We start from the raw sequence: 26074 nt of genomic DNA on the forward strand, positions 1-26074 counted from the left end.
TTTTGGTTATTTGAGCACATAAATTATTCGTTAAAGACAAATCACATTTAAAGATTTTCTTTTCTCCCCTTAAAGCTGCCGCCTATTTTCCTTTTTGATTTAGCCTCTCCTTGAGAAAGAATACTATTTTCCGTGAAATATTCGCAGGGGCAGCCCATTTCCCTAGTGTTTTTTGATATTTTAGTAACAGTTTCGTTCAAGAATCAATCCCCCCCTCCCCCCCACCACCGTTTTGTAGCTTTAAGAGCGTGCATGGAATATGCATAAATTTACGAGTATAGAGCTTATTTCCTTGTGGCTTAGCCTCTGGACTCGAGACAGCTGTTGGAGCCGCCCCAGAGGAGCTCCGTGGCCTCCTTGGCTTCCTCTGCAAGTCTGAAAGTCTGCCCCACCGACTTTCCCTCGAGGACTAGGCACAGCTTATTTCAGTTGGTTTCCCTTCCGTTCGTTCTTTTGATTAATGAATCTTTTTCGCTCTTCAGCACGGGGGGGGGGAGTCTATGGACCAGGGAGGGGCAGCGGCAGCGGCAGCGGCAAGCCCAGCTGCATTTTGCCTCAATTTGTCAGCGACGGGGCAGCCGATTATGGGGTCTACTCTCGTTTATGCACAAAGACTTGCCGCTCAGCACTTGGCCAGAAAAGTCTCATTAGGATTCGCACATTTTCCCGCTACCGCTCTACCGCTCTACCTCTTCCCCCCTCCCCCTACCCCCCTCCCCCACCCTCTTCCACTCAATTTCCCCCACCACTTCGCACTGCCCCATTCCTTCCACTCGATTTTCCTTGCCTGCTTGTTTTTTTTTTTTGCGAACATTTTCCATTTGGTGTGGGTTTTTTTTCGCACTTTATTTTTTGGTGCCTGACAAAATTTTGTACACTTTTGACATTTTTCAGCTTAATGAAAAGCAATAACATTTTTATAATATCCTGCCACTCGGCATCCCTGCCTCCCAGGCCCCCCTCCCTCACATTCGAGGCAGTCATTCAAATATTTTTCTCCAACGATTCGATTCGTTATTCATTTTGTATTGTTTTTCTTTCGAATAAACGAATACTCGCGTGAATACTTGCTCATGAGCGGGAGGGCGCCAGCGAGTGGGAGAAGCGGGAAGGCGAGAGCGAGTGGGAGAGAGCGAGTGTGGGACAGAGCGAGTGCGGGAGAGAGCGAGTGGGTGAGTGGGCGAGTGGGTGAGTGGGCGAGTGGGTGAGTGGGCGAGTGGGCGAGTGGGTGAGTGGGCGAGTGGGCGACAGCGAGTGGGAGGGTTGAAATCTGCAAATGAATCGCTCTATTATGGGGTTGTCCCCTGATGTTCTGTTCTTTTCAACTACAAACGATGCGATTTTTTATCGACTGTCATTTATTTATTATTTATTTGATATATTCGAGCTGGCAATTTTGTGTGCGTGTGCGTGTGTGTGTGTGTGTTTCTCTTCTCTTTTTTTTTTTTTTTTTGCACTCCCTGATTCGCTCTGCCATCGTTCATCCTTTGCTGGTTTTTTCTGCTCTGCTTCTGCTGGTGGTTTCGAATTTATGCTCAATAATTTAATAGGACATCAGTTTTATGGCTTTGACTGCGGGTTACGATACGCAACGGAATGGGTAGAGGGTAGCAGGGTAGAGGAGAGAGAACGGGGTCACACATCAGAGGCTCCTACGCACTAGCATCAAATTTTACGAGGCTGGAGCCTGGAGCCTGGAGCCTGGAGCTTGGAGTCCAATGCCAATTTGCGAGACGCAATCAAACAAATAAACAAAACAGAAAATACACAGAGATACAGAAGAAGAAAAGCGAGATGAGAGAGATGAGAGATGTGACCCCTACGCAAGTTGTAAATTTGCGTAATTTACTTGATTGCCCTGGCAACTCTGGCCACCTGTCGTCCACGTCTTCCTTCAGGCTTCGGCCTACAGCCCACAGCCTACAGCCACCATCATCATCGGCCTTGTTTCGACAATGGCACATAATCAACGAAATCGCGCATATTAAAATTGTGAATGAACGAGTGTTACGATCCGACCCCACCCGACACACACACACGCACAGCCGTCTCGAATCTCTCGAGGAGGGTCAGGGACCTCCAGGTAGTGCAGCGGAGACTGCCAGGGCCTTGAGTTTGCCGGCTTTCGGGCCATGCATTTCGTTAAGGAAACATATTTTAAATATACGAAAAAAGGAGGGATTTTCAATATTTAGTCCATGGGTTTTACAAATTTATACGATTATAGCGTGCAGCGAGAGAGGGGAAATTAAAAAAAAAGAAGAAATTAAAAGCAAGATGTAATTATTATATAAATATATAATATATAAATAATTATATAAATATATTTCCTAATTAAAATAAATATATTTCATATTCAAATTCAATATTTATATTTTCTTAGTTTATTAAATTAGATATAAAAAAAGAAGTTATTAGCAAGATATAATTATCTATATTTAAATATATAAATAATTTTATAAATATATTTCATATTTAAAATCAATATTTATATTTTCTTAATTTATTAAATTAGATTTAAAAAAGAAGAAGTTAATAGCATGATCTAATTATTAAATAAATATATTTCATTTTATATTTATATTTTTATTTATATATTTTTTTAAATTAAATATGTATAATATGTGATATTAAAATTAGAAGCAGCAATACAGATATTGAAATAATTGTAAAGATATTTGTAAAGCCTTCAACTCTGTTTATTTCATAGTTTTTATTTATTTTATTTTTTTTTAAATTTAAATTAATTTTTTTTTATGTATTTTATTTTTTGCAGTAGTAAAGGCTTTTTATTTGAATATAAAATAATATTACAATTTGTTGTTTGCTGGTAAAAACTTTTGGGACAACTTATAGAACAGTCTCTGAGAAAATTATGATGATAAAAAAAAAATTCGTGCTATCAAGGTCGAAGAATTTAGAGGAAGATATTATTTGGTTAAATTATGCGTCCAGGTTTCTAGGGTAAAAGTCCTCTTGGATCATCCTGTTGGGCAGGTCGTGGGTTGTATTAAAAATACTTGTAATATATTGAACTCTATCTAGTTTTATTATACTACATTTTTTATTTAAAAACCGAATATTTAATTTCGATTTGTATTTTAGTATATATTTCTCTGCTAATTCGAGAACTGCGTTATGCAGCAGCTCTCCTCTAATCAGAGCTCGCATGGGCATGGGCTGTGGGAAATTCTGTACAAGGACGACGACGAGGCCTGCCAGGCTCCATCGAGATCGTGCTAAAGATACAGTAGCCCTTGGAATCGTTCCCAAAAAGTGGATCCCACACTCCGCACTCCACATTCATGGTTTTGGCAATAAACTCGCGTAAATTGGAAATGTAACACCCAAGACCCAGGCCCCCGCATGGATGGGCTTTTGTCATTGGGGCTAATATTTCGCTGGGGGTCGTTTGGCTCGCGAACCAGCGGCGGAGCAGCTCCCAGTTCTCTCTCTCTCTCTGATTACAAACACATAAACATTTAACTCAATTTGCATTTTCATAGGTTCTAAAAGGAAACAGCAGCCCCCCACGTTCGAAATGAGAGCCAAAAGTGAAACAAAAAACTCGAAAAGGAAAGAGCCGCCCCCGAATATGAGTGTTGAAACGAAACAAACGGAAACGGAAGCGGGCGCTTGCATTAGCGGAAGTTGTCTTACAAGGCGACAGAAGGGGCGCCACCCGGGTGGCATGTGGGGGGTGGCGGGTGGTCTCTCCTCCCCTTTCCTCATGCGGTCCACCGCCCCATCCGCCCCCCCACACGGCTGTCATATTCATAAAAACATTTAAACATGCGCGCAATTCGAAACGAAACCCTGGCCCTCAGGGGGGAGGTGGGCCTTGGCGGGTATACCGGGATTCGAGAGGGTTTTGCCAGGGAAAGGACCTGCAGACCTAGCAGAGAATCGTTGGGGAATCCTTGGGCTCAGAGCACTGCCTGTAAGGCATACATTTACCTCAAGAATACCCTCTGTGACTCTGCGGAAGAAGCCCCGACCAGCCTCCCTTTGAAGCCGGCATTTACTATATATTTACAAGATATTTCTAGAGGCTTTCGACTCTCTATGGCTGGGCCTGGCTTCCCAAACGATCTCCACTCTATGGGCCATCCATAAGCTTTCCTTCTTCTACATTTTTGAGGGCTTTCCCTTCCATCTGCAGGGTATCCCCCTGCTTGGGGCACTGGGAATCCTCTGACATGTTTTCTGAGTAAAAGTTTACTTACTTTTTGGGTGTTGCTCGACATTGTCTTTGGGGGCTGCCTTTGACACGTGCCTCCGTCTCTCGCACCTTTATTTATGGTGTTCATTTGCAGAGCTTAGCATAACAGCCACATGGCAGTGAAAGGGGGGGACGTGGAGCCCTGCCCATAACTCTGACAAAAACCAAAAGGTGGGAGGCTCCCCCGCTCTTTGTGGCATCTATGTTTTGGGCGTCAGGGCAGGGCGGGGCAGGGCTGACGACGTTCTATCATCGCCTTCTAAATTATGTCACGTAATTAAGCTGCATCTCCCCCCCAACCCCCTACCCCCCCCACACATTTTTATGGCCAGGCATTTAATTAAAATATGCTCATGTCTAATAGCCTTAGCCCCGCCCCCCGGCCGCTCCTCCCTGGGCTTTATAGCCCACTTATGTTTCCAATTCATAGGCTGTCCAAAAGCATTGATCTCCAGCCAATTAAACTGGCAATTGGGGCGCCAAAAAAGCAGCCGCGGGGCCCGAAAGTGTATCAAAGGCCAAAGCCAATTTTCTAATTCGAATTGCATTTCAGGCATGGCACCCGCTAACCCCTTCAATCCCCCCCCCCCCCCCCCCCCATCCCCACACAGCTAACAAATAAATAAATAAACAGAGCACGGAGCGCGAAACAAAAGGCCTCTAATTCAAAATTTAAAACAATCAAAGGACACACGAAAATCCCCTCTCTCTCTTTGTCTCTCTCTCTCTCTCTGAGGCGCCAGCGTCATGCTGTTATTGTTTCCAGTGGTTGCTGCTGCTGTTGCTGCTGTTGCATGTTGTTTGTAGCATATGCCAACAAAAGTGTCCACAAGTCACAAAACTGTCAGCCGCATGCTGCAGACCAGCAGCAACAGCAGCCGAGAGAGAGAGGCATTTGTGCGTATGTGTGATTTGGCATTGCGTATACGCCGCGTTTGCCAGAGAGACAGAGAGAGAGAGAGGGGGATACCCTGGACTTTTAGCCATGACTAAACAATGGCCATATCCGTTTGAGTTTTTTAGGAATTATAAATCACAATTTGAGTTTTTCTTTTATTATTTACAGAAAACTATGATTTTTTTTTAGTAATTTTTTATTTGAAAATACAAAAGTATTGCAATTTTTAATAATAAGTAAGATAAATTTAAATTTTCGTTTTTTATATTATTTTACAAAAATTAGGATTTATTTTTTGGGATTTTAATAATAAAAAATAAGAAAAAAAATTACAATTTTCTGTTTTTTATTATAAAATGAAAAAATTGGTTCTTTCTAATTTGAAAAGGAAAATTATTAATATTAAAAAATGAGAATATAATTACACTTCAATTTTATTTTAATTATTAAAAGCAAAATACGATATTTTTTAGTTTTTTTTTTTGTTATTTTTAATTTGAAAGTACAAATTATTTCAGATTTTAATATTAACATTCTAAGAATGCAAACTAAAATTTTCGTTTATTTGAATTATTAAAGAAAAACAAGATTTATGTTGGCTTGTTTTTATTTTTAATATTACAAATAATATAAAAATAAATTATTTCACATTTTAATACTATACATAAATACTATAAAAATTGCAATTCCCTTTTTTTTATTATTTAAAGACAAAAAAATATATTGATGTTTGTTTTTTTTATTTTTTATTTGGAATTAAAATTTGTTTCTGATTTTAATAATAAGAAATAAGAATAAAAGTTACAATTTTGTTTGTTTTTTATTACAGAAAAAAACAAAATATTTTTTCTTTTGCTTTAATTTTAAAACAATTTTAAATCACCTTTTTTTCATTATTTAAAGAAAAACAAGATTTATTTTAGTTTTTTTTTTATTAATTTTTTGAATACCACAAAAAAGTCAGAAAATAATTTTTAAATTCAAATTCAAATTTATAAATAAATAAATTAATAATCTAAAATGAAACTTTCAAACTTTTCGACTAAAAGGGTCTCCTTTCCGAGCAGCTGTTTTCCATGGAAACATGCAGCGAATCCCTTGAGATATGTTGGACTCCCCAACAGCCCTCGAGTCATCATACCCGCTAAATACCCTCGGGTGGAAGGGGGTGGAGTAGAGTCCATTATATAATTAGACACGTGATGGGCAGCGGCCGCAGCAGCAGCAGCCCCGTCCGGGGCCTGCCTTCAACACTTTCGCTATTCCGACAGACAGAATTTGTTAATTTTTCCAGGAGACGGGCTGTATTTATAGGTTTCAACCCGTAAGCCGTCACCCGTAACCCGGTAACCCGGTAGCCCGTAACCCGGTAACACTCCCCCGTAGTGCCGACAACCGCAAGCGGCAATCGACTTCTTCCGGCTGTTTTTATTCCCATTAATTATGTTCTATTTTCGCTTGACGTTTTGGTTATTTATAATGCTCGGTAAATCCTCGCATACACGCATTCAGAGAGAGACAGAGACGGAGACGGAAAGGATATTGATTTTCATAGACACAGACGGAGGCGGAGGCGGAGACGGAGACCCCGGGGACAAGGCATAGCCGTAAAGGTGGAATAATCTACAGGCTTCCGAGGGGAAATTTTGTAGAAATTTCAAGGCCCCGAATCGAAGACAAAGGGCCAAAACAATAGATGCTTCATTAGCCACTTAGCCAACTGCCCCTCGTGCGGCTCCTCCCGCCTCACCGCCTGCCGCTAGGGCTCCTCCCGCCTGCCCCTCGTGCCACTCCTGCCTCACCGCCTTCCTCTAGGGCTCCTCCTGCCTCACCGCCTGCCCCTAGAGGGGCTCCCGCCTCCCCCTTATGCTCCTCCTGCCTCACCGCCTGCCTCTAGGGCTCCTCCCGCCTCACCGCCTGCCTCTAGGGCTCCTCCTGCCTCCCCCTCGTGCTCCTCCCGCCTCACCGCCTGCCACTAGGGCTCCTCCCGCCACACCGCCTGCCCCTACTAATTTGTGTGGCACATACAGAGTGCAGGGTACTTGTGGGCGAGTTTCAAATTGGGTTTTGGAAAACGAAAACGCAACGAGCGACACGCACAGCTCCTACGCTCCCTCGGAGTGCGTTGTCCTGCTCGCTTCTTCTTCTTTTTTTTTTTGGAGATTTTCGTGAGAATTCCCCTTGAAGTACAGCTGTGTCAACAGCAGCGAAATCCCACACCTCGAAGACTGCCCGGAGACTGCTGTCATTGCGTTCGCCCTGTCTCTCTCTCTCTCTCTAGCCCTGGTTCTTTTTCTCTCTTTTTCACACGTCTCTATGCCTTATTTTCCCCTCCTTTCCCCATGTCTCTGGCCCTTTTTCTCCATTTTTTTCACACGTGTCTCCTGCCCTTCTTCTGCTCTCTTTTCTCCTCTTCTCATGTGTCTCCTGCCCTTCTTCTCTAGCCTCCTTTCCCCATGTCTCCTGCCCTTCTTCCCCCCTCCCTTTACACGTCTCTGGCCCCCCTCTTTCCATGCCACTTCTGCCCCCTTTCCAGCCCGTTTCTTGCAACGTCCCTTGCATTTTATTTCAAGTTACATTTAGCTCTTTATGCTCTTAATTTTTTTTTAAATTTTTTAAATTTAATATTTAAGTTTTTGCCGTGCAAAAAATATATTTTTAATTCTATTTCTGTATTTTCTTTGTTGATTCGCAGGGAAAATTAAATGCGGTTCGTGGGTGAGGGGGGGTGGGGGCCCAGGGCAAACATTGAAGCAAAGCTCCAGCGGCAGTAGGGGAAGGGGTGGGGGTGGTGCGGGGTGGGGAGGGGCAGGACGCCCTGCAGCTGTTTATTTGTCAGACTCTAAATGATTTTTAATAGCGCAATTGAAAGAGTCGCCAAGTCGAGACTCAAGACTCGAGGAGTCACTGGCCGCCGCAGGGGCTTTGGTGGGTGGGTGGTAGTGGGGGGAGGGGGCTGCGGACGGTCTCTGTTTGCCCTTGAATATGAAATGGAAAACTCAATGGGCGCTGGCAAACAAACAGAGAAACAGAGAGAAGCAGAGAGCCAGAAACAGCAACAAAAACCAGTCCGTGGCAAGCAAGGGGCGTGGGGGGGGGGAGGGGCATGTAGCAAGCACACCTCGGGGTGGCCGTCAGGTGGCATTGTTTTGCAGAGCTCTCTCTCTCTTCCACAGTCCTCTATCTCGATCTCCCCCCCTTGGCGGAGGGGGGTAGGGGGCAGGTGGCAGGGAGACATCGTTTACCGATAAACGATGTCACGTTTAAAGCTGAACAAATGTTATTTTTATACGCTAGTAGTAGATACATCATAAAAATTGAATTTAATTCATGCCACAATAATTATGAAAAATACACATTATTTTTGTATATTTTTTTCTGTGTGTGGCATGAGGGGCATGTTTGCACATAATATAATCCGTAATGATGTGCTTTTGATTATGTTGTGAATTAAAGAGTTAAAATATATATATTTGCCCCGCGATAATCGGCCAAAGAGCCACGAAAAAAGCCCTTGGCCACCGAGTGGCCTTGAGTCGATGATAGCTACTCCTATTCGCTGGGAGGCCTCCCCCCCCGGGGGCACTCTCTAATGAGCGATGGGATGAGCATTGTGATTGCGACAGAATGAATGATGAATGAATTTCAATTGATTTTGGCCTGCATTTTGGACGGGGAACGCATCAAAGAATTAAATCTACCAAAGGTGGAGGGGCGGAGGAGCTGGGAGGAGGAGAGGCGAAGCGTCGGAGGGGCGGAGGGGCGGAGAGGCGAAGCGTCGGAGGGGCTGAGAGGCGGAGGTGCTGAGGATTAAGACGCATTGCGACAATCGGCAACAGAAAATGAAAGACGCAGCTGCTTTGATGGATTGATTGATGATTGGCAAGCCTGATTGATGCCCCGCCCACAGTTGATGGGGGCGTGTGGGGGCGTGGGGGGCGTGGAATGACAAAATCCTACCCCGTCTAGACGGAGAAGGGAAGGCAATGGCTTGTTTGAACGCCGCTAAGTGCTGCAAAGGCCCACAAATAAGTCTCAGCCAAGCAGACAACAAATAGACTTGGCCAACACTAGACAGAGAGAGAGGGAGAGCGAGGGAAAGAGAGGCGGCAGGGAGGGAGGCGGGTGTCTTATGTCAGTCAGTGACTTGACACCCGGCGAATGTGGCGGGGGGCGGCCTCAAATAATGCCACTGGCAATCAGCATGCAACCGCTGTGCCGTGTGGCAGCCAGACTTGTGGCAGCCGCTTAAAACTGAAATGGATATCGTGATTAAACAGATCTTGCCACGGGCCGATCAAAGACGATTAAAGTGCACAAACGAGTGCTCGTTAAAGACCAATCCGGTAGTAATTGCAATTTTCCTCCAAAAGGGTCTTAAATCTATCGATTACCAGCGATGTATCGATTGTTATCGATAGGTTTTCTACCTGGTTTTAGCAGTGGGACCTTCTCCTTTGCTGTCACTGCTAAATCAGTGTTGGTAAACGTCGTGCAGATGGCGGAAAGCCATGACCAGTCCATGTGGACTGAAGGGAAGGACAAAACAGCCCTCTAAAGAGGTTCAAAGAGGTCCCCCTTAACCGCCAAGGGTTCGGTTTCACGTCTGCGAAAGCAGGTGCCGACCCAGGGTTGCTTTGACTGTTGCAACAGCTGTTTACCAGCCTGGCTTGCTTTCCACCGAAGCGGGCCACATGCCCGACTAAATACCGCTCAAATTCAAGATCAAAGAGTGCTTTAAAACAGATCTAAACCTAAGAGAATGCCATGTAAATGCCCAGATTGTGGGACTGTGACAACCCTCTGCTCTTGGGGTCTCCAAGGACTCTGCAGCACGTGTGATAGACAGCCAGTCAAATGCTGGTTAAAACCGAGATAATCCCCCGGTAATTGCTTGGCTTATTGTTTCTTCTGAAGAGCGAAGAATATGGCTTGGAAATTGGAAATGAAATCCGAATTCGAATCCGAAGGCAGAGTATTTTTCGATGATTGCATGCGAGAGATAAACGCATCAAATGGAGGACCCCCCTTCCCCACACCCCCCTTCCACCCCAAAAATAATCGTATTATACGAGCATCCTTTGGATCCTGTGATGCGGCGGATGGACTCGTTTCGGGCTGCGCCGTCGGTTGTTTGTGGCAAAGACAAACACAATCTTACATCAAATAGCGGGCAAGCCAAAAACGAGAATAAAAATGTTATAAAAAAAGGGGGAAAATGGTGGAAAATGGGGGGCAAAAAGGGCGTGGGGGGAATGCAGGGAATGCAGCGAATGCAGCGAAAGGCAGCTGAGCAAACAGGAAAATGAGCGAATGCCAACGAAAAGGGAATATGAGGGAAAAGCCCTTGCGGCAATTACCACATGGTCGAAAAATACCCCCCCCCCCCCCTTCCCCACGCAAAGTGGGGGCCACAAAAAAGGAGCCGGAGAAAGGAGCGTAACAAAGCCAATCCGAAGGAATGCCAGAAACGAAACCAGAGCAGATGACAGGACCAGGCCTTAAAGGACATGGAAGGGAGCCCGGCTTACGGATGGCCGGAGTGGAGTATTAGTGGCGGAGGCCTTTCGTGGACACTTGCTAAGTCATACGCTCGATTCGGTAGCTGCGCCTCATCGCCGCCCCATTGCGTTTCAAGTGTTAATTTGACAACCCCCCGCACCCCCCCTACCCCCCTCCCAGGCCGTTGAGGGGGCTCTTAGGTGTGATATGTGCACTTCCATTGTCCATTGGCAGCCTTGGGCCAAAACAACAATAGGAGAGGCACAAGTTGAGTCCAAAACTCGAGAGAGCGAGGGTTGATGGCCCCGTCCCCGTCCCTGTCCTTTTTTCGAGTGTCTCCTCGTCCTGTTTTGTGTTTGAAGTAGTTGAAAAAGCCTCAAATTCTACCCATTCGACACCCCACATCCAGTCGCTGACAAGTGCTTTGGGGGGTTCTAATTAGGTAACATAATATATTGAAGATTATTGCCATAATTTCTTCTGGATTGGTCATCACATTGGGCAGACACCCTCGATGGGCATCGATGGCAGAATCTGATACCTGTGACACCTGTTTGTTGAATCTCTACTCTATATATAGTGGCATATTAAACGATAATCAATATCGACTATTATCGAAACTGGGTTTAGCTATTTTCCAGATTATTTACGCTGATTTTTACTCTTTTTGTTATCGATAATTACATGAACTTATTCGTTATTCTTCATAGTTTTTGTTGTTTTATATTTATTTTAAAATCTGTAGGTTTTATTTAATTTTATCGATAATTATCGATAGTCATCGGCAATAGATTATATCGATTTATTAACAATATTTACATTCATTCCATTTTCTGTATTTTTTACCCGATAATTATTATCGGTTAAGCTATTTGCATGATAATTTTCAGTGAAGTTTATTATGAGATTATCGGCAAAAAAGGATCGATTTATCAGCGTTAAAAATGCGAATTTATTCGATTTTCTTAATGTATTTTGTTTTTTAATATTTATTTCTGATGTCTTCAGATTTGATTGAAATTATTGATAATCTTAGTTTATCAGATATAAAACATATCGATTTATTTTCGATACTTACATGCATTTATTCGTTTCTATTTATATTTTTTGTTGGTTAATATTCTGGAATATTAATTCTGGAACTCTGTTGATTTGTATTGCATTTATCGATTAATATCGATATTATTAGCTTGTCATCAATATAAATATCGTTTTCTATCGATAAATAGATGAATTCATTATATTTTCTTTGTATTTTTTGTTGTTTCATATTAATTGTTCATCGGTAATTATAATTATTATAATTATTAGCTTATAAGCAATAAAATATCGATTTGTATCGATATTTATTCAATTCTCTTCATTTATTCTTTCCTTTAATATTTATTTAGGAAATCTTTAGATTTTTATTGAATTTACCAATTAATCTCGATACTCTAAGTTAATAATCAATAAAATATACCGATTTGTTATCGATAATTATATGAGTTTATTCGATTTTCTTGAAATATTTTTGTTAAATATTTATTTTGGAAATCTGTGGATTTTCTTGAATTTTATCGATAATTATCGATAGTCAAAGACTATCAGCAATACAATTATCGATTTATTATTGATAATGAGACGAATTTAATTGTTTTCTGTATTTATTTGTTTGTTCAATATTTATTTTGGATATCTGTATATTTTTTATTTAAATTTATCGATAATTATCGATGAGTTTTGTTACCTTTTTTGAATTTCAATTACATTTAAAATGTGTCGTGTTCCAGTATTTGCCTTTAGCTTCGATTACCGATTATTATCGATAAATTGTTGAAATTGTAATAAAAGGAAACTCCTTTAAACTCGGATTTATTCTCAATGGATATTCATTAGTAAATGGACTTCTTCCACGAGTATTCACGCAGCTAAATGACAGTGATTGATGGCCGCCGATAGCTAATCGATTCGGCACACACACACACACACACACACTAATTTATCCAATATATATTTAGCCCACATGAATGCCAGAGCGTATATTGTGTGACAGCAGCCGAACCCCCAAAAAAATCACCGAAAACCAAAAGCAAAACCAAAATAAAGGCTCAGAGCGAAATCCCCGGCAAGGCATTTTCAGGGGTTTTGTGTCGGCTTTAAGTCTTCAATGACAATGCATTACCTGTTCTCATATTCGCTGTCTCTCAATGTCTCTGTCTCTCTCTCTCTCTCACTCTAAGAGAGATGACTCTTTAAGCTGTCGTCGCCATGGGCATCGACATCGGGGTATCGGGGCATCGGGGCAACGGTCTCATGACAAACGTTTGTCAACATTCTTTAAATTGAATTTCAATGGATTTTTCTTTCGCCTGTCAACGGGAGGCACACACAATGCCACGCACATGTCGAGAGTGGAAAAAGGTCAGAGGTTACAAGGGTTAGGCAGCTGCTACACAGTAAACACCCCTCCCCAACCCCCTCCCCCTGAGCCGTCTCTCACGCACAGGAGGACTCCAAAAAACGGGTTGAACCACACCTCACAGAGGTGTACACTGCGAGAAAATCGAGTATTTCATGTTGTTTAACGTACTCGCTACTCGTTACTCGCTGCTCGCTACTCGGTACTCGTTACTCGCTACTCGCTGCTCGCTACTCTCTGCTCGCTACTCGCTGCTCCCTACTCGCTACTCGCTACTCGCTGCTCGCTACTCGCTACTCCTTGAGAGGCTCTTAGACGAGCCAGAGAATCGGGGAATCGGAAGGGCCCAAAGGCAAAGAGGATTCCAGCAGCGACGATTCTGTGCCTTCTTCGGTCTTTGGTGGATCTCTGGCCGGCAAGGGGGACCCTCCTTGAGAAGGTCTTAGCCATTTTCTCTGCCCTCCGACGAGCCAGCGAGCCCAGCCTTTGGTATGCCCCAAAGAGATGCTAAGGAAGTCTCCAGTTTCTGTTCTTTGGCAGATCTCTGGACATTGTTGATTCTTTTCAGTGTGTGGCGCCTGGACTTTGAGGCTCTGCTTTTGGGCCTCTCTCTCGTTGATGGTTCGGCGTTTATTGTTTTGCTTAAATGGAATACACTTTGTAGTGCATTAGCGCGTAATTGATTGAATTGAGGTTCCTGTTTTCCGTTCACACACACACGGGGCAGCCATTTTTGCGTTTATGGCAGAGCCAGAAGGCTAGCGAGCAAGCGGCCAGCGTGGAATTTAAATTATGGGAACAACCCCAAAGAGAGAGAAAGGGGGGAGCGAGAAGGAGGGCTAGGGGGAGGGCTAGGGGGAGGACTAGAGGAAGGGCTAGAGGGAGGACTAGAGGGAGGACTAGGGGGAGGGCTAGATGGAAAGCTAGGGGTAGGACAAGAGGGAGGACTAGAGCGGGGGCTAGAGGGAGGGCTAAAAGGAGGGCTAGGGGGAGTACTAGAGGCAGAGGGAGAGCTGGACTCCGAGAGAGTGGTCTAAAAGGTAGACCAGTGGTGAAAGGGGGGCGTGGCAGTGGCTGGGCAGGAGAGGGCTTGCCATCGGCAACAAAGCGTTAACATTAAACGCCACTGCCACTCGCTTGCTCCCTCCCTCTCCCTCTCCCTCCCCCTTGCTCTTGACGGCTTTAGTGGTCGGCTAAAATGTCAAAGGCAAAAGCCGGCAACTAAGTGAAAAAAAGCCGCCCCTCCCGCCCCCCAACCAACGCCCAACCTGGCAAAACGGCCTACTCTTTCGCCATCTCGGCCCAGAGGCCGTCTTTGATTCAACCCAGGAGTTGCTCTATTTGAGGAGCTAAAAGAACTATCTTTGGCTCGATGTATCTTTGGGGCAATGCCCTAGAGCCCGTCGAAGCCTCCCCCCAATGGCTACCGTTTATGCCACAAATTGTTGCACTTTAAAAGCTTTGCCTGTCCGGGAAATTGTTTTTGGCTTTGATTTGATTTGATTTGGGTTTTTTTCTCATATTTTTTGTACGGTTTGGATTTTGTATTCCCCAACAAATTGCCGCAAATTAACCGCACAAACAGACAGGGGGGCGGGCAGGGGGGCGGACAGGGGGGGGGGGGGGGGTGGACAGGTGAATGGTGAATTGCTTAAGTAATTAAATGCTTCAGTTATGAGGCTCATACATCTCTCAGTTGCAGCAGAAGCCAGAGACAGAGAGAGAGAGAGAGAGAGAGAGAGACAGAGAGAGAGACAGAGAGAGAGACAGAGCGACGGATGAAAATGAATAAATAAAATAAAGTTTCACAGAAATTTCCACTTGGCCAGAGATTGAAAATCGATCCAACGAGAGGGGGGGTGGGGGAGGGATGGGGGGGGGGACCCGTCATCAAATCTGAATATTTAAATATATAATCATTTCCGCTTTAGTCGACGGGGGCGGCAGGGGTGTGGCTGGGTTAGACAAAAGCTAAAAATAAATAATTAAGCTAATTTCTTGTGGCATGCATGCAACGTGCCACATGCCACATGCCTCGTGTGCGTCTTTTAAAATGCCATCAAGCTGATTCAAGCATATCCCATAACGCAATCGAGAGATCCGCTCCACAAACAAAACTCAATTAAAAAACCATTGATAAAGAGACCCCCTACCCCCTCCTCCCCCCCACCCCCCCACACGAAAGGATACGACAGCAATTATATTTTATAATACGAGTAAATATAAGAGGCCAGAGCTTATGCTGGCTTAAGGCCAGGGACTGCAGGGACTCCCCTCCCAGCTCCTTGGCTCCTCAGCTGGAACATATGCTGCGGGATCCAGCCACCAGAGCTCGGGGATAACCAGCTAGAGGATAACCCTCGAAGGCTCTCGAGATGGAAATATATCTGGCCGAATAAAGAGGCAATTCTTGGGGTCTTCTGCCCATCGAATGCCCCTCGAAAATGTCCCTCAAAAACGATTGAATCTCTGGCTCTGTTCGCCCTTTAAGTAAGGCGCCTTTGGCGACCCTTCAAATGACCTCCCCCTGGACAAATTGCAGTGGCATTCGAAGAGAGTCGGGAACAGGCCCTGGCCCTGGCTGCTGGCGGTGGCAAGTGATGCGTGCGGTGAATGTTGCCACGTTGCCACATTGCCACGAAAGCGAAGCTTCGACTGGCTCTCCCTCTCTCTCCCTGTCTCCCTCTTGGCCACTTTTGCCTCCCCCGCAGCTGCAAATCATTTTAATGCGGTTACAAGCAAGGCCTTGCCCCGTGCCACACCCCCACCCCCACCGCCGCCGCCGCCGCATCATGTAAATAAAAATTATGAAAAGTTGTCGCGGGGCAGCGCGTGGCAAAAAATCCACATAAGTATGCATTTAAAAATAATTTATGGCAAATGGCAAAAAAAGGAATAAGCGGCAGAGCGGGGGGGGGGGGGGGGGGGGCACGTCCATGTCCGTGTCCGTGTCCGTGTCCGCCTTTAAGCGAACTGAGATCCGGCTGGAGCTCTGAATGGATGGATGGCTGGATGGCAGGATGGTTGGATGGCAGGACAAAAGTGCGCTTAATGAGGCTCAACGCAACAACATGCCGCAAAACGGTGGGCGGCTGGCCAGGACCCCCCCTCGATGTGTCTCCCTTTCTCGCTCTTAAAGAACCAAAAAGAGACTTTAACATTTCCATGCGATTCGATGTACGATTTTCTGTGCATTTTTCTACCATTTTCATGGGGTTTTTTATTTTTATTTTTTTTTTTTTGGGATTAATTAATGATGGCCGTTCCCCGCCCCCGCGCCTCTGTGTCCTCTCAAGCTGTTTCGTTGCGCTATGAAAAATGCGCATAAAATATGAGCATAAAATATTTATAAAAAAAAATTCCACTACTACACATGTGCAACGTCCACGCCCACCGCCCGCGCCCACCCTGCCACAAATCGGAAGCAACATTAACTGTCATTGCAGTTTGTGGGCGAAAAGGAGGAGCAGGAGGAGGCCAGACTCAAACCAGGGCATTATTAACAGGCAACTCTGCCAGAACGTCTCTCTCTCTGTGTGTGTGTGTGTGCGTTATGGCCTGGCCAACGTCCATGGCCTAAAGCTGGCGGCGTAGAAATTACATTACATTTTACAAGCGGCCAGGGCAGGACCATTTTGGGGGGAGGCGGGGGCGGGCCACGCTGGGCATATTGTTACGGCTCTCTGCCCCCCCCCCCCCCCCCCCCATACCATCCCCTCCCCGGCATACATTTTCACAAAGAGGCAAGAGAGGAGTCGAATCGAATCCTGAACGTGGGCGTGCCGGCAGCGCCATGTACTTTGATGCCCGTGTCCTGGCTCCTGGGTCTCCGCCTGCACGGCGTTAAATATTTTGTAATAAGCACAATAAACCACAGGCGAAACAAGTTTCTGCGAATTTCACACAAACAACGAACCGAAGCATGGCATACACTCCTCGAAAATGGGGGCTATAAGAGGGGAAATATAAAGGAAAATAGAGAAGAAAAAGAAGAACGGGAGAAATAGAAATAAAGAGCAGAAAGATACCCATTTTATTGGAATTTAAAATCATTTAAATAGGTCTGTGCTTCTTTTTTCCGAAACGTAACCCGTTTTCATAGACTTTTATATATTTTATTTTTATATACAGTAAATATAATTTGTTAAATAAATTATATTTTATTTACATATATATAAAATAAAAATAATTTATTATATTATTTATATTTATATATTTATATTTATTATTTTTATATATTTATTTATTTATTATATAAATTATATTTCTTTTTATATTATATTATAATTATTTTTTTTTATTTTTTATATTTATTTATAAAATATATATTTTTTAAGTTCTTGAAACTTCACTAATTTAATTATAAATAATTAATATTAATAATAATTAATTAATTAATAATTATAATTTAATTTATTTTGATTTGAAAAACCCTGAAAATTAGCAAAAGATCACTTTTGTAGCATTTTGTTGTATTTTTATAGTCATGTTTTAATTTAATTTTTTCTCCTTTCAAAAAATTATTTTGGATACAATTTTTTCTGCATAGTCTCTCTAAGATATTGAAATATGCGAGAAAAATTCCAAAAAAATAAATAATAATTAAATAATAAATAAATAAATAAATCTCGGTTTAAATTTTACGAAGCCAAGAAATGTGTGGCTTAAATTTAATTCAAGATAAAAAACTAGAAACGATTTTGCGTAAAATTATAAACAGCATTTAAAAGAAATTCGCATGAATATACGGCCTCAACTTTCGCTTAAATCTGAGCTTGAACTTAAATCCACTGTTAACGGGTAACAGCTGTAACAGAGGGCAACCTCGCTGTTAGCAGCACAAGCTAACAGTCTGTTAGCGCCGCTGGGTTGGGCGCTCGGTTAACAGCGGAAGACTGCTCTCAGCTAGCAGCCAATTACCGCTCCATTCTATTAACAGTCTGCTGTCGCTCCAGGTTTCTGTTCTCTGTTAACAGCCTGTTACCGCTCCAGAGTAAAGCTCTCTGTTAACAGCCTGTGGCCGCGCTCATTTAACAGACAATTAGATGGCCCTCTGCCTCGCTCTCCAGCCTCGCTCTCGCTGTCGCTCTTCAGCCTCGCACTCGCTCTCCAGCCTCGCTCCCGCTCTTCAGCCTCCCTCTCGTTCTTGCCCTCCAGCCTCCCTCTCGCTCTTCAGCCTCGCTCTCCAGCCTCGCTCGCAGCAAAAACTGTACTACTTTCTCCTTATCGTTACCATTTCTAAAGGCTATAAACTTTTCCCCTCATACATCTCCAATATTTACCCATCATAATGCTATTCTTTCACCAAAAATAACTGAAGTTTGATTACATTTTGTGCCCAAAACCTTAAAGTTTTTCCCAGAAAGAACTGTTTTGTGATCCTTGGATCGGACTCCGATCGGAGGGCTATACGGTGGACATACTCGAAGCCAAGACCCGACAGCCCGAACAGCAGTCACAACAGGCCATAACTTGAGGCCCTAACAAGCCCCGAAATTTATGCACATCGATGGGAGGACGGGAAACGGAAGGGGAAGGGGGGCAAAGGTCGGGCCGGGGGACACCAATTGAGTGTCTCACCCGCTGAGCGGGCCACGAGCCCCCAAAACCCATCCGCCGGCGCTGGCTACTGCCTGATAATGGTTCAATTATTTTTCCGCCCTATTTAACTGCAAGTAGAACGGGGGACTGGGCGCGGACTGGCGGGGGGGCGGGGGAACTACCTCGAAAACGTGAACCGCTCCGCTCTCTGGCTATGGCGCCGGCTATGGACAATGGGCAACCGACCTCAACGCTCCCCGGATATGTTGAACAATTTTCCGGCCATGGACAAGGAGGCAGACGTGCAACACACACACACACACACACACATCCTCTTCGTTGTTCGTTGTTCGGCTTTTCCAACCGCAAAAATTTGTCACACGTCATATGGCCACGCCCCAGTTTTGAGGGCAACGCCCCCCCGTCCCGCCCCGCCCGCACTCCACCCTGCTCTTCGGTCACACGTTAGGCATTAGAGGGGTGGAGGGGGGGCTGGACGGGGACTGTGAACAAAAGCTCTTTATATGCGGGCGGGCATTGTCAGCTCGTTAAATGGTCAGAGGGGGTGGTGGTGGGGGAGGGGGAGTCCTCTTCACCCACTTCATCTAATGGGTTCTTTTTCCAGGCCTAAGGGAAAGGCTAAGGTGTGGACTCCAAACCAAGGGAATGCCTGTGACAGGAGGAAGTCCCATAATGGACGCTTCCAAAATACAAAAAAAAATACAAAAACCAACCACAATGCCACGGGGAAAACCTCAAAGATAATAGATAGGTATCCAGAAATACGACCTAAACACCAGGGATCGTGGGGACTATTATTATAATTATTAATATTTGATTATAGACATAATTGAAGCCATAGGGTTTTCTTTTTTTTTAAAGCCATAGGGCTTATTTTTTTAAACATCATTTTGAAAAGCCATACAGCTTTTTTTTAGGATCATTTTTAAAAGCCAAAAGGCTTTTTTTTAAGACATCCTTTTTTAGAAGCCATAGGGCTATTTATTTTCTGAAGCATCATAGGGCTTTTTTTAAAAACTTAATTCTGAAAAATAAAAATAAAATAAATAATTAATTAATTCTAATTAATTTAAACCCATAAGGCTTTTTTTTTAAACAGAATTTTTAAAAACCATATGGCTTTTTTTTTAAGCATAATTTTAAAAAGCCATATGGCTATTTTTTTCAAGCTTAATTTTTAAAGAGTCATAAATAGCCATAGGACTATTTTTTTAAGAGCTTAATTTTTAAGAGCCAAAAGGATTTTTTTAAAGCATTATTTTTTAAACCCTTAAGTTTTTTTTTTAAAAGCCATAGTGCTATTTTCGTTTTTTAAGCATCATTTTTAAAAGCCATAAGGCTTTTTTTAAAGCTTAATTTTGAAAAATAATTATTTTTTAAACCCATAAGGCTTTTTTTAAAGCATAATTTTTAAAAACCATATGGCTATTTTTTTGTCAAGCTTAATTTTTAAGACATAAGGCTTTTTTTAAGCATTATTTTTTAAACCCTCAAGGTTTTTTTAAGCATAATTTTTAAAAGCCATAGGGCTTTTTTTTAAGAGCTTAATTTTTAAGAGCCAAAAGGAATTTTTTTAAAGCAATATTTTTTAAACCCATAAGGTTTTTTTTTAAAGCATAATTTTTAAAAGCCATAGGGCTTTTTTTAAAGCCTAATTTTCAAAAGCCATAAGGCTTTTTTTAAGCATTATCATTTTTTCTGTGACTATTGTATAAGCAATAAGAAAAAGCAAAGCCTATACTATTTAAAAAATGAAAAAAATTAATAAAAAATGTATTGCAATTTTATTTTGTTTCTAATCATATTTAAAGGTGTTTTTTTTTAAGAAAATTAAGTAGAATTTCTTGGAATTATTGTAGGAAGCAAAGACTATATTTTTGGTTAAAGTATCCCTAAAGTGCTCCAATATCGTTTAAATATAGGACTTCTGAGGTTTGAACGTTAGAGATCTCAGGGCTAAGGTCTTTTCACACAAAAATATTGAAGAAAATACACAAAATTCGGTTTAGGGACCGGAGATGCCAGCTTTTAATTGAATATTTGTGTGAAATCCGCACCCAGGTTGAGGGGGGCGGCAGGCAGGATGTGGGAAGGATGCGTCTTTTTCACAACTTGAACTAATTTCTGAAAATTATTAATGATGTTGATGGCCAATTGAAGGCGTTGAATCGAGGCTGCAAAGAGACAGGGGCAGGGAGAGGGGGAGGGGCAGGGAGAGGGAGAGGGGCAGGGACAGGGGCAGGGACTGGTGCAGTGCCAGTGGAAAAATGATTTTGCGAACGCGTCTGGGCATTTAACATTAATTAACATTAATATAGCCATCCACCACTTGAACGGAGCGCAGGACCTGCTCCGTGCCTCCCCCCTGCTCCCTCCTCCTCCCTCCTCCTGCTCCCTGCTCCCTGCTTCTTGTGTGGCTCGAGCCCCAGGCTGCCCCTCGCGCTGAACTTTAATAACTCAGTTAAACAGCTTATGGGGCAATTTGCGGGGCCGCAAAGTGTTTGGCGTCCGTTCTATGGTGGCTTGGTCCTTCGAGCAGAAGTCCTTTCCGGTTGCCGTTGTCGTTTCCCGTGTGCACTTTTTGAAATTCTCCGCTTCGGTTTCGGCGGATACCGAAATTTAATTTCCTTTGTAGCAATTTTTATTGCTATTTATTATTATGATTATTATGTAGTGCTCGTCGGCCAAGGACACGCCAAAAGGCAAGGGAGAGAGCCCCTCCGTCCCCGTCTCTCTCTCTCTCTCTCTCTGTCTCTCTATTTCTGCTCGTTATGGTCGGGCCATAAATTTGTTTGCTCGCCGCCTGGGCCTTGGATGGGGCTATCGATGGGTCCATCGATGGTCTCTCGCTGGATATGCAAACAACAATATTTGCGCAAATTGTTTGGGACGCTCCTCCGTTTGGGCCCCCTTATGCCCCACTGTTGCTTCGCCTGATTATCGTCTGGTATTAAATGTCCAACTGCTTGTAAAACTATAAAATTTCATGATTTATCTGCCCAGAGACTACTCGCAAAATTATGATGACAGCGAGACAGAAAGAAAAGAAACGAGACGGTCCCAAAGGACCCCAGAAGGGACCCTTTTTTTTATGCATTTTGGGGTTAAATCTGTTTTGGGCCCGAACGCCGGGGGCGCTCTAAATTAAACCACAAATAAGCAGAAGCATATGAATATTCCAGACGGTTCAGACGGGGACACTTTCGCTGGCAAATCCTTGAGCTCATAATTTCTCCATCTCATTTTCTCTCCATCTCGTTTCATTTCAGGTCTTTCGGGCGAGCGACAAGCCCTGGAAAAAACTCGGGAAAAAACTGCAAAAAAAAACAAACTTAAAGTTCGGGTAAGTCTCTGAAGGAGCGGCTGGGCCGTGGCGCTGTGGTGCTGTGGCGCCTCCTTTTGTGGCCCGTAGCTCGATAATGAAGTTGAATGTGTTGACAAGTTTATTTGCTTAATTTTTGCCCGGCACGCCATTTTTGAGTTGCCAGCGACTGTCGCGGGGGCCGCCAGAAAGAGGCCGCCGGGAGTGGCCGCCAACGCCCCCAAGGGGGCGCTGACAGGACCCGTTCCATCACAATGATGAGTCGTCGTTGATAAATACGAAACGAGGCTACGCACACGATGGTCGGGGTTTGGGGTTGGTTCTCCAGCGAATGGATGGATGGGCCTGCCCCTGCCACTGCCCCACGTGGCACTCAACTTGCGACTAAAACTGCAGAAAAGGAGGCTGCTTTTTCGAAAGCCTTTGAAGGGAGACTTTTCAACAACTGTCACCAAAATTATCCAAAACATATATTAAAGAATATCCTTAGATCCTTAGAGCCTTGGCTCGACAAATGGTTCCATTCCTTGCTGCCAATTCCTTAAAAGAAATTTATTCCCCCGAATTTGTTCTTAGGTTTTGAGGTTATGATTTTGTTATTTTAATATATTTTTTTATATATCCCTGAAGATCTATTTCTAAATACTGTCTTGTCTCGTATTTTATTGGATTTTCCATGTTTTTTTAATAAAATGCGTTCCATTGAAGGACAATCGAGGTCTACATTCATACACGATCGATCGATGTTCGATGACAGACAGCGGCACGGTTGGAGCATGTTGTAACGAGACATATCTATGCCTGATCGATGTTCGATGGTCGGCTATGAACGTCTCACGGATCAAACATGTTGTAACGAGACATATCTATGCCTGATCGATGATCGATGGTCGGCTGTGAACGTCTCACGGTTGGAACATGTTGTAACGAGACATATCTACGACTGATCGATGATCGTTGGCACTGATCAAACCTGTTGTAACGAGTTAAAACCTAAAAGCTGGCCGAGCCATAGCCATTCCCATTTCTTTGCATTTCTATTTGGTAAACTCGACTTTCCCTGAGGTCCACACGCACCACAGCCCCTTCCCCGCCTCAGCCCTCCTTCCATATCCTTTCGTTTCAATTTCTGCGGCCAATTAGAGCGCTTTGACGCCGCCTCGGGGTCAATTGGCGTGCCATTTGCTTATTTTGCCCCCAAATTGCGGTCATAATTTTGTAGCTCACTGTGTGCCCTGTGCCGTGTGCTTTGTGTGTGTGCCCATCTTTTTGTGGTAAAATGAAAGGGCTTCTCCGACAAATTAATAATTATATGAATGGGGAAATGGAAAATGCAAAACTTTTCCATGAATAAAATTTATTCGCAGGGTATTCGGCAGGCGGCGGTCCGTCAGAGAAAGCCGAGATTCGGCTGTTTGTCAAAGTAATAAAATAATTATTAATTAGAAGAGCGAAAGCCGCAGAATTATTTAGTTGTGTGTGTGTGTAATATTTAATTTAAGAATTTTGAGCAATGACCGGGAAATGGGCCGGCAGCAGGTACATTTATTGATTCCCGGTTTTAGGGGGATTTTCGAAAGAGCCTCAAGATAAAAGAGTCATCCAAAAGTCAGCAGTGAACGATCTCAGAGACGAGAGTGACGAGAGACGTAACAGAGAGGCGTAACAGAGAGCCGTAACAGAGAGCGGTAACGAGAGACGTAACAGAGAATCGTAACAGAAAGCCGTAACAGAGAGCGGTAACGAGAGCCGTAACAGAGAGGCGTAACAGAAAGCAGTGACGAGAGCCGTGACAGTGAGCCGTTACAGAGAGCAGTAGCGAGAGCCGTAACAGCGGGCCGTAACAGAGAGCAGTAACAGAGAACTGTAAAACACAAATCCACAGGCTGTTGAGGGTTTCGTTCTTACAGCGAGTTTTTAGGGGATTTTTTTCCGCAAACCCTCAACATAAAAGAGTCATCCAAAGGCCGCATTGTTGCTCCTTGCTGTTGCTGTCAGGACGGGATCAGGACAGGCAGGCAGCTGCATATATTAGCACACTTTACCCCCGGTTTTCCCCTTCATAGTTTACCTTTTACTGCCCCTTTCTCTCTCTCTCTGTCTCTCTCTTTGTCCATGTCCGTGCCTCATCGCAAAAGTTCGCTCAACGGAAACGGAAATAATTTGTCATTTTATTTATATTTTATGATTATTTATTTTATGCCAGCATTTTGCCGGGTCTTCAGGCTCGGGATTGAGCCACGGACCCGGGCTCACACATACATTAGCATTAGTTTTTTTTTTGGGCAACGCTAACGGACTTCCTTCCGTCGCAGGGCCGCGTCATGTGGCCGTTTCAAGTGCCACAAATTGTTGCATGCTTAGTCTGCCTTTCGGGGGTGTTTTTCGTGGCACAGTGGGCCGCATCAGAGATGTGCCGAGAGGGCTCACTCGTACAAGCTGCCACAGCCACTGTGCCACAGCGAGTAGTCGGTCTGTGGCCAGTGCCTGTCGCTGTTCCGGCTCTGAGGCCCATTCCTCATCGCATATCGCTTACTGGCGCATACTTGGTGGCCAGTCGCCAGTCGCCTGGTTGTACATGTCACATGCCCACTGCCCTGCCCTGCCCAGCACTCGCTCTTTTTTTTTTGCTGCTCCTGCTGCTAAGGGTGTTTGTGTGTGTGTTTTGACCACATTGCTGCCAGTCGTCGTCGTCCCCTTGTCGTTTTTCTTGTTTGTTGGCTTGTTCAACAAACTCGTGCGTAATTTTGCCGACCTCACTCCCACACCTCCACACCGCCACTCCACTTGTACTTCATAGATGTATTCATGCTTGCTGTGAGAGCAATAGAGTCTGTACAGCTAACAGAGCACACAACAGAGTGACAAGGGGAGAGAGAGAGGGAATTTACAAGCACCTCAATGCTAGATCTATGTAGAGATCTTGGGGAAGAGCCCTGTGGATGGTTAGAGCGGTCCCAGAGGGCCCTAACAGAGGGATATAACAGAGAGCTCTAACAGAGAGGCCTAACAGAGAGCCCTAACAGAGATCCCTAACAGAGAGCCCTAACAGAGAGCCCTAACAGAGAGCCCTAACAGAGAGCCCTACAAGAGAGATCTAACAGAGAGGCCTAATAGAGAGATCTAACGGAGAGCCCGAACAGAGAGCCAACTACAGAGCGGCCTAACAGAGAGCCCTAACAGAGAACCCGTACAGGGAGCCTTAACAGAGAGCCCTAACAGAGAGATCTAACAGAGAACCCGAAGAGAGAGACATAACAGAGAGCCCTAACAGAGATCCATAACAGAGAGCCCCAACAGAGAGCCCCAACAGAGAGCCCTAACAGAGAGCCAACTACAGAGCGGCCTAACAGAGAGGCCTAACAGAGAGGCCTAACAGAGAGCCCCCTACAGAGAGCCCTAACAGAGATCCCTAACAGAGAGCCATAACAGAGAACCCGAACAGAGAGCTCTGACAGAGAGCCCTAACAGAGAGCCCCTACAGAAAGCGGTAATAGAGATCGGTAACAGCGAGCGGTAACAGAAAGCCGTAACAGTGGGCCCTAACAGAGAGAAGTAACAGAGAGCGCTCTTGGAGAGCGATAGCAGATAGCGGTAACAGTGCGCGATAGCAGGGGCGGCAACAGAAAGCCCCAACAGAGATCGTTAACAGTGAAAGGTAACAGCGAACGCTCTCAGAGACCCTTAACAGTGCTCTGTTCAAACAGATCCGCAGCCTGTTAAGGCAGTAGCTGTTACAGCGAGCGTTAACAGACTGTAAAACCGTGAAGCTGCTAACAGGCGCCGTTTCAGACTCCTCTCCCTTCTCCGCCAGTGCTTTTTCCCTCTGTTTATTTATGGTTCCGCTTAGGCCCGGCCCCTCCCCCCCCCCCCCACGTCTGGCCCCTTTTCCGCATACAGGTTGCACGTCTCTCGTTTCCATTGGCCATTTGCCTGGATTCTGTATGGCTGACCACTTGATACAGTGATTTTTCATGCTATGATTAATTAACTGAATCGCTCTCTCCCTCTCTCTCTCCCTCCCCCCCATTCGTACAATAAATACTTGTATATTTAGGCCAGAAACTGAGCCGCCACTCCCCACCCCGCCAGGGGGCAGGTGCTTGCGGCGTGTTTAATTTCCACTCGAGCACCTTTCCAGCGCCGTTGAAAAACGCAAAGCAAATT

General features: G+C 44.3%; 1 long non-coding RNA gene across 1 annotated transcript in view; it reads left to right on the forward strand.

Annotated features, from left to right (window-relative positions):
• The window catches only part of LOC26532200 (uncharacterized), a 35590-nt gene extending 13465 nt beyond the window's left edge, over positions 1 to 22125 (forward strand). Inside the window, exon 3 of the long non-coding RNA XR_004470540.1 lies at positions 21855 to 22125. This is a non-coding gene — a long non-coding RNA (uncharacterized lncRNA). The remainder of the gene's footprint in view (positions 1 to 21854) is intronic.
• The last annotated feature ends 3949 nt before the right edge of the window (positions 22126 to 26074 follow it).

The sequence above is a fragment of the Drosophila pseudoobscura genome, chromosome X, assembly GCF_009870125.1.
Source record: "Drosophila pseudoobscura strain MV-25-SWS-2005 chromosome X, UCI_Dpse_MV25, whole genome shotgun sequence".
NCBI classification, from domain to species: Eukaryota; Metazoa; Arthropoda; class Insecta; order Diptera; family Drosophilidae; genus Drosophila; species Drosophila pseudoobscura.